General features: G+C 42.3%; 1 protein-coding gene across 2 annotated transcripts in view; it reads right to left on the reverse strand.

The window, feature by feature from the left end:
• The window catches only part of LOC139433840 (uncharacterized), a 36,525-nt gene extending 31,223 nt beyond the window's left edge, over nucleotides 1–5,302 (reverse strand). The window contains exon 1 of one of the 2 annotated variants that reach the window (XR_011643242.1): nucleotides 5,225–5,302. The gene's annotated coding sequence lies outside the window, so the exon portion shown is untranslated. The remainder of the gene's footprint in view (nucleotides 1–5,224) is intronic. The other variant, XM_071203273.1, reaches the window with a different exon arrangement.
• Nucleotides 5,303–8,181: the final 2,879 nt, after the last annotated feature.

Below are 8,181 nucleotides of genomic sequence, written 5' to 3' on the forward strand. Positions count from 1 at the left end.
GGGAACATTGGTGTCCGAACAGTCTTGAAGCCATCAAAGGAAACATTGGGAACATTGGTGTCCGAACAGTCTTGAAGCCATCAAAGGAAACATTGGGAACATTGGTGTCCGAACAGTCTTGAAGCCATCAAAGGAAACATTGGGAACATTGGTGTCCGAACAGTCTTGAAGCCATCAAAGGAAACATTGGGAACATTGGTGTCCGAACAGTCTTAAAGCCATCAAAGGAAACATTGGGAACATTGGTGTCCGAACAGTCTTGAAGCCATCGATGGAAACATTGGGAACATTGGTGTCCGAACAGTCTTGAAGCCATCAAAGGAAACATTTGGAACATTGGTGTCCGAACAGTCTTGAAGCCATCAAAGGAAACATTGGGAACATTGGTGTCCGAACAGTCTTGAAGCCATCAAAGGAAACATTGGGAACATTGGTGTCCGAACAGTCTTGAAGCCATCGATGGAAACATTGGGAACATTGGTGTCCGAACAGTCTTGAAGCCATCGATGGAAACGTTGACTCTTCACATACCGTATGACATTCGCTTGCTTTTCTTGCAATACATATAAACTGTGTCAACGATCATCAGCGCTGGACAACAAGCTTCAGATTGCACGGTAATGTTAGAGCCCTTTTTCTGATTTCAGAACGAATAGACTTCTGAAGCCCTGAAAGGCGTTCTTGTCCAACGACGTGACCACCTTGGCGTAATCGACTGGTCGCAGGTTGCTTGAGCAATTGATTTGATGAGCAGACGAGAACCAGCCAGAAACATTGATTACTTGGTCCTGAACAAATGGAGCCTGTCTGGGTGGAGAGACGTCTCTTTGTAAAGTATTTTACCCTCGATTGTGTTGTCCGGGAACATGCAGCTGGTAAGCTCCCAACACTGCTTGTTGCATTGGAACATTACATTCTTTAATCATAGTTTAAAATGTTGTGTTTCTGAGGTTGAATGTGTGGTAAAGAAGAACTGTATGTGTGGAAGCTTTTTAATCATCTTAATCCACTGTCGAACCGTTAGATCGACGGATCCCATCTGAGGGTCAGGACCTCCGAAGAGTGTTGGAACGGGGTACAAAGATACTGGACTCAAATGCAACGGCTCAGATTTTAATGAAAAAATAAAACAAAGTTTAAACAAAAATCACTCAAGCGAGGACAAAACAAAACTTCTCGATTTCAAACAAACAAAACTCTTCTCTCTGGTTTTAACGCTGGGTCTCTGGACATGGAAGCACACTGAAACAAGACGAACTGGCACAAGACAAAGGGAGACCTGGGTTGCGTTCCAATAGTCCATTTAGCTTAGGAAACTTCCTAAAGGAGTGAAATGACCCGGAAGTCCCTCAGTGGCAGCCATGATAAGTGCCGTTCGAATTCTCTAGAATGATGAGAATGATAGGAAAGGAGGTTTCAAACTTCCTTTATAACCTCCTTTAGCTTAGGAACCACTGGACCTCCCTAACCGACAGGAGAAGCGAAAATGCTGCCCCACAATGCCTTGCAGCCGCAGCATTTGCCGTCACTCAACAGTCGGCCGTTCACGGAAACAACCGATTATGACCGAGAAATGATATCATGAAAGTTACGGTGCTTATTAAGCTTTTTAAAACATAGGTGGTAAGTTGCCAAAGTGCTTTGTTTTGAACGTTCATCAGTATTATAATCAAAAAGAGAAATATGAACGTTAGTTTTCACTGAAGTTATGAAATAAAGTCAACATTTCAGTCTTCACTGAGCTGTGTGGGGTTTGTTCAACTTCTAAAAGATGTTTGAATGGTGATATACACAGTGATAGATGTTAAGGACTAACGTTTATAATAAATACATTTGTATTGATTTTAAGATCTTTAGTTCATCAATCATACGTATTGGGATCATTTGTATTAATGTGGACCGGAGGGAGAGGGTGACGAGCAGAAGTTTCACTTTCCTTTTTATTTCAATTCCAACTTTGGTCCTGAAGAATATGTTTCTCTGTTGTCCCCGTTCATAAAGCAAAGCAGCAGCATCAGAGCACGGTGCAGAGTCTCTAGATGAGTTCACAGTAGTCCCTCGTTCTTATTAAACATCCATGTTGTAGTCCGCTGTATAGAAAACTGTGGTTTCCATGGTTTCCCCACAGCAGCAGACGCACACAATGACGTCCGCTGGCGCATCATAAACACGTGGGATAGTGAAAGTGCAGTCGGATTCTCTAAAGTACCGCAGTCTCTTCTCCTAAGTCCTTTTGAATTCTCCTGTCCACTATCCCTTAACCCCGTGACCTTTCACTCAGAGGTCAAGGAATATACGATAGGGGATACATGAGGGAATAGGGACCAGGTGGAAGCAATCAGGGGCGGGGCAGACGCTGACGGAAAATCACCCAAAGTGAGGAAGTAACAGGACCTGAAAGGAAAGAGGTCAGTACAAAATAAAACAGGAAATGGGAAAACGAGACATGAAGTAACAAGAAACCCTGACTCTACATAGAAACCTGACTAAACACGAAGTGACAGACATAAAACAAACACGACTAACACAATTGACGAGACACCACAACGAGGCTCATTCAAAGATCAATCAAAAGTGATTTCACACCTCCGCTCGGGTTCGACCCATCTCTCCATCGGGTCATAAGAAAGATCATAGATATCGTGTATCAATTAACCACGATGACATTCATCCCGTAAATTAAAAGCGTAGAGCAGGGGTGTCAAACTCAATTTCGTCGCGGACCACATCAGCATTATGTTTGCACTCAAAGGGCCGGTTGTAACTATATAAAATATACATATATATAAATATATGATATATATAAAATAATGTGTTATATTACATTATTGCCTCTGAATTGGATTATTATCGGATAGGATAATGACTTAGTAATTAACTATGTCTGAAAGCAAATAATTGCAAGTCTCTTCAGTGCACATGTCACAAAACATGGGACAAGTTCAAATCCCGCCTGGAACGCCACCACTAGTGTGCCCTTGAGTAAGGCACTTAGCCCTTAGTTACTCCAGGGAGAATGTCCCTGTAGTTGGTAATTGTAAGTCGCTTTGGATAAAAGCGTCAGCTAAATGAAAATGTAATGTAATGTAGTTTATGGGCAACCTGATTCTGTAAAGCGGCATTTAATCATATAATAAACGTATTATATTCTTTGCAAGCTCTTGCGGGGCCACATAAAATGAAGTCGCGGGCCGGATGTGGCCCCCGGGCCTTGAGTTTGACACCCCTGGCGTAGAGGATGGATTTTTCTCTGTCTTTCATCTCAAGATGTGGTTTAATGAATGTTTACTGTTTGCCAGCTCTCTCCAAGTGTGTGTTCTAATATTCAGATTGCAGCTACCACTTGACATTAGAATTACCTCGTTTCTGCACAGCAATCAACGTCATTACAAATTACCTTTACACGCGTTTCATTAGATTCAAAGTTCTACGTGATGGCCCAATCATGAGCCAGTGTAGTGCTTCTACTCATATTTATATCTACCACAACAATCCTTAAGGCCATGTGACCCCTTTGATTGCACAAACCACTTCAGTTAATAATGAAATGTAAATTGGTGAGATCAAACATAATGGGAGAGTGAGCAACCTTGAGTATGTGAACTTCATAACGAGGGAAGTTTGAATAAGGGAAATCTGTTCTGCCTGTTTTAATCTTTTCCATCACGTTCCTCTGCATTCACAATCACGGTGCCATCGTTTGTGAACATGGGCAAATGAGTCGTTTGGTGCTGTTCCTCTAAACAATATCCTAACGTTATTATTTCAGAGATACTTTCGCACAAGCCTTCGCAGGACCACGACCGCTTCGGAGATTCAGCTGCTGTTGGTTCAGCTCTCAGTGCTTTGTGGCTTCAAACTAGATCTCTGTGGTTTTGGGTTGTGTGTGTGTGTGTGCGTGCGTGTGTGTGTGTGTCTTTGCTGTTTACTAGATATTTTTAGCCTAACTGGAATTGTGTTAAGTTACTGCTGATGCAAACCGAGCATTTCCTGCTGTTGTTAAAATGCTCCACCGCCTCTCTACCAGGTAGCGGGGGTTCAGTTATAAGATCCATATAGTCACCTCCTTGTACCCAATGCTTCCAACGTTAAAGGAACGCTCACTGTTCCTATGGCTGCCAGTGCTAATAATATCTTCATCAGTACGTGAAGTCTGTCGTGTTTGGATCCATGGTCAATGTGTGCGTCATGGAAAAGCTCAGCAGCCTTTTATACACGGCACACTTGTGAGACTCTGGTTTCGTCTCTCTTTTACTTCTCTCGAGTCACCAGTAAGAAGCTCCACGAATATAAGCCCCTGATTAGGTCAGATAGATTTGCAAAGGTCTCCACCAGAAGGAGGCTTTTATATGTATGGATAATGCAATGTGATTGTAACCAAGGTAGCAAAAGTACAAACAAGTCTTATTTATCTATTTATTCACTTTAAAATATTGCTTGCAGGAAAAGTAGATCCTAAACAGCACGTCCCCCGCGCTTCATTAACAACTTCACGGTTATTGAATATGCTTCAAGCCAATTTGTTCTCTACTGCTAATCTTAATAAAAACGTCCAACCTATCGAAGCCTTGAATGAAATGAGCGAATTATAGACAGGAAAATATCCACTAATCCATGATTTATGCAAGTGCTATCGGCAATCCATTTCCCACTTTTCTTCACCGGCCAATGCTATCGCCACATTGTTGATCGGGAGCTTCATATCTTTGTATTTAAACTCTTGTAATTTTGGCTTCAAGGACATTGGAAGGCATGTCTGCTCCCTCTATGACTACCAAGCCTCACCATCTGGCAGGACACATTTCGGCAGCAGCCGCACCAAATTAGATTTAGTTTGGATTAAACTTCTGCTCGTGCTGCTACAAGCTGCCATTTTCTCACTGTTGGGATAATCACCTGTGATTACGAAGCATCCTGTAGGCTAAGAGCAAGACAGGGTTTTGTATCTTCTCTATGATATGAGCCAGAAGTCATGTTGGTGTGTATGAACAATAAAACCAATAACATGGATACACATAGCTTTAACCTTCTGTTAAATCCCAAACGTACTGTATCTGTCAAGGTGCGAGATTAACACAGCCTTTCCTGTGTACCCACACCCATTGGACAACACCACAGTCTCCTATTCGGCACTCCAACAGCTGCATCGGCTTTATTCTCCTATTAAAGGATGCACACTGCAAAGCCGTGGTTCCATTAGTCATGCTGTATCAACTTTATCCACCTGCATTTTGTCGCTCCGCTCTCCTGTCTCCTTCCGTCTCCACCTTTTCTTTAGCTAACCCGCTCTCCATCAACCGTTGGTATTCCCATCTGAAGGAAGAGAACAGAGAGGGAAAGAATAAGTATGGGGATGCAAGGACGCGTGGCGGAGAGAATACTAAGCACCGATGGGTGTTAAACACAAAGCCCCTGCGCAGACGCTGGCGTATGCACACACTAACACACACAGACACACACTAACACACACAGAGGTGTATATGAGCACACATTACTCGGCGGCACGTAATCACGCACACACACACTCTGCTTGGTATTACCAGACCCCTTGGTACGGGTTGAATAGAATGCATTTGTACCTCAGGCTTAAACAGCGAGGATTATGGGGGATACGAGGAGAATGCTAACGCCCAGGAAGGAGGCCAACGACCTTGGTATGGACTCGAAGGGGAGGGGGGGTGAGTGCGAGCGGCACATCATTCAAAGATGTGGTTAAACACGAGAGCTGAACACATTGATAACCTTGCGTGTCGGCGGCATCAAACACTCTGTCGTGATGCTGATGTGGAACATGGTAAATAATAATACATTATAATTCATTTATTTTAAATAGGCGCCTTTCAAGGCTCTCAAGGTCGCCGTGCAGACACATCAAAAACAAGATACACAATACATAACACCAGCATAAGAGACATAAACAAGACAATGCCGTTTATAAATCAATCAAATAACCAATGAAGTGAAAACAGAGGATGTGTGGTGGATCATGATCAGGGTGGAAATGCGAGTGTGAAGAGACGTGTTGTTGTGAGTCTGTGTTGTGAGTCAGTGGCAGGGCTACGGAAACCAAAGTATCAGAATACCTTTATTCGTCCCACAGAGGGAACACTTGCATCGTTACAGCAGGAAAGAGCCACAGACAGCTTGATGGTACATATGTTAAAAACAAGTACTAAGTTATGATATAATAACAAATATAATAACATTTTTTAGTTTTTCACATTTGTTATTTTTTAATCTGTTCGAAATAAAGACTGAAAGAAAGAAAGAAAGAAAGTAAAAAAAAAAACTTTTCAAAATACAAATCCTGTATCAGTTCTTAGGATTTAGCAGCCAGGCATATAGTACAGTTAATAATGGCGTATGTATATAATAATGTATGTATTGCACATATTGCACAGTTTGATGGTATTTAACAGCAGCAAGTTACACAAAATGCAAAAGACACGCCGTGTGACGGTTCTAAGGATTTAGCAGCCAGGTATAAATTACACAGTTCTTAACCTTGTTATTATGCAACACATCCGTGTCCAGCGCTGCGTTCCTGCATATCTCAGTCCCAGTTAGCAAACAATAGATACACACAAAGCTGCTTCCTATGTGGCAAGAAATGTGAAAGACGTTGAAAGACAATGGCAGAGAACAACAGCAGCCTGAAACAGACTTCAAATACGAACTGGCCTTTTCTCTAAGGCTGCAGCTAAAGGTTTTATATATTTCAAAGTGGCCTAAATGTTATCTTAATAGTTATCCACACATGTGCAGAGGACTCGAATAGTTCTGTTATATTTATTTTAAGTAATCCTGCACAAGCAAATGTAATTGTTCTTCTTTTCATAAGAGTTTAGTGATACAAAAATACTTTTTGCAAGTAAAAAAAGAAAACATATACATACACTTTACAAGCTATGCTGTGAAACATGTTGTGTGAAGAGAGGGCAAATGTACTCTTTATAGTAAAGGTGGCCGACCCCTCAAGATAGGCAACACAAGTACGGTCATGCCTTTCTTGAATTTGTTACGTTGTGTGTTTTCTATGTGTGTGTGTGTGTGTGTGTGTGTGTGTGTGTGTGTGTGTGTGTGTGTGTGTGTGTGTGTGTGTGTGTGTGTGTGTGTGTGTGTGTGTGTGTGTGTGTGTGTGTGTGTGTGTGTGTGTGTGTGTGTGTGTGTGTGTGTGTGTGTGTGTGTGTGTGTGTGTGTGTGTGGCTGGATGTGTGTCTGTGTCTCCACACGACAACCACTTTTCCCATGGTGCATGTGTGTCTCTGTGCCAACAGGGAAGTATCACATACTTGCTACGAGTGGCAGGGTCCAATGCATAATTCATTTTCATTTGGGCTCCTGTAATAGGATGTGTGTGTGTGTGTGTGTGTGTGTGTGTGTGTGTGTGTGTGTGTGTGTGTGTGTGTGTGTGTGTGTGTGTGTGTGTGTGTGTGTGTGTGTGTGTGTGGTGTGTGTGTGTGTGTGTGTGTGTGTGTGTGTGTGTGTGTGTGTGTGTGTGTGTGTGTGTGTGTGTGTGTGTGTGTAGCAGCCGCTGGGAATGTGCGTCTTCTTGGACAAAATGTGTGTGTGCGTGTGTGTGTGTGTGTGTGTGTGTGTGTGTGTGTGTGTGTGTGTGTGTGTGTGTGTGTGTGTGTGTGTGTGTGTGTGTGTGTTGTGTGTGTGAGAGTGAGAGTGAGAGAGAGAGAGAAATTATTCTGTAGCATTCTAAATAAAAGAATACAAGATTTCCTTAACGAACAATCCATCTTGAGTAAAAATCAAATTGGCTTCCTTCCAAAACACCGCACCACCGACCATGTGTACACCCTTCACACTTTAGTTAACAAACATGTACACCAAACACAACATGGTAAGATATTCACTTGTTTCATTGATTTCAAAAAAGCTTTGGACTCTATTTGGCACGAAGGGCTCTATTATAGACTTCTACATTGTGGGATAGGGGGCAAAATGTACGATCTGGTTAAATCAATGTATTTAGAGAATAAATGTGCTGTTAAAATGGGAGACAAACAAACTGAATTCTTCACCCAGAGAAGAGGCGTTCGTCAGGGTTGCAATTTAAGTCCCACTTTATTTAATATATAGATATATCTCAGAGAGAGAGAGAGAGAGAGAGAGAGAGAGAGAGAGAGAGAGAGAGAGAGAGAGAGAGAGAGAGAGAGAGAGAGAGAGAGA

Source organism: Pseudochaenichthys georgianus, chromosome 5, assembly GCF_902827115.2.
Source record: "Pseudochaenichthys georgianus chromosome 5, fPseGeo1.2, whole genome shotgun sequence".
In the NCBI taxonomy this organism is placed as follows: Eukaryota; Metazoa; Chordata; class Actinopteri; order Perciformes; family Channichthyidae; genus Pseudochaenichthys; species Pseudochaenichthys georgianus.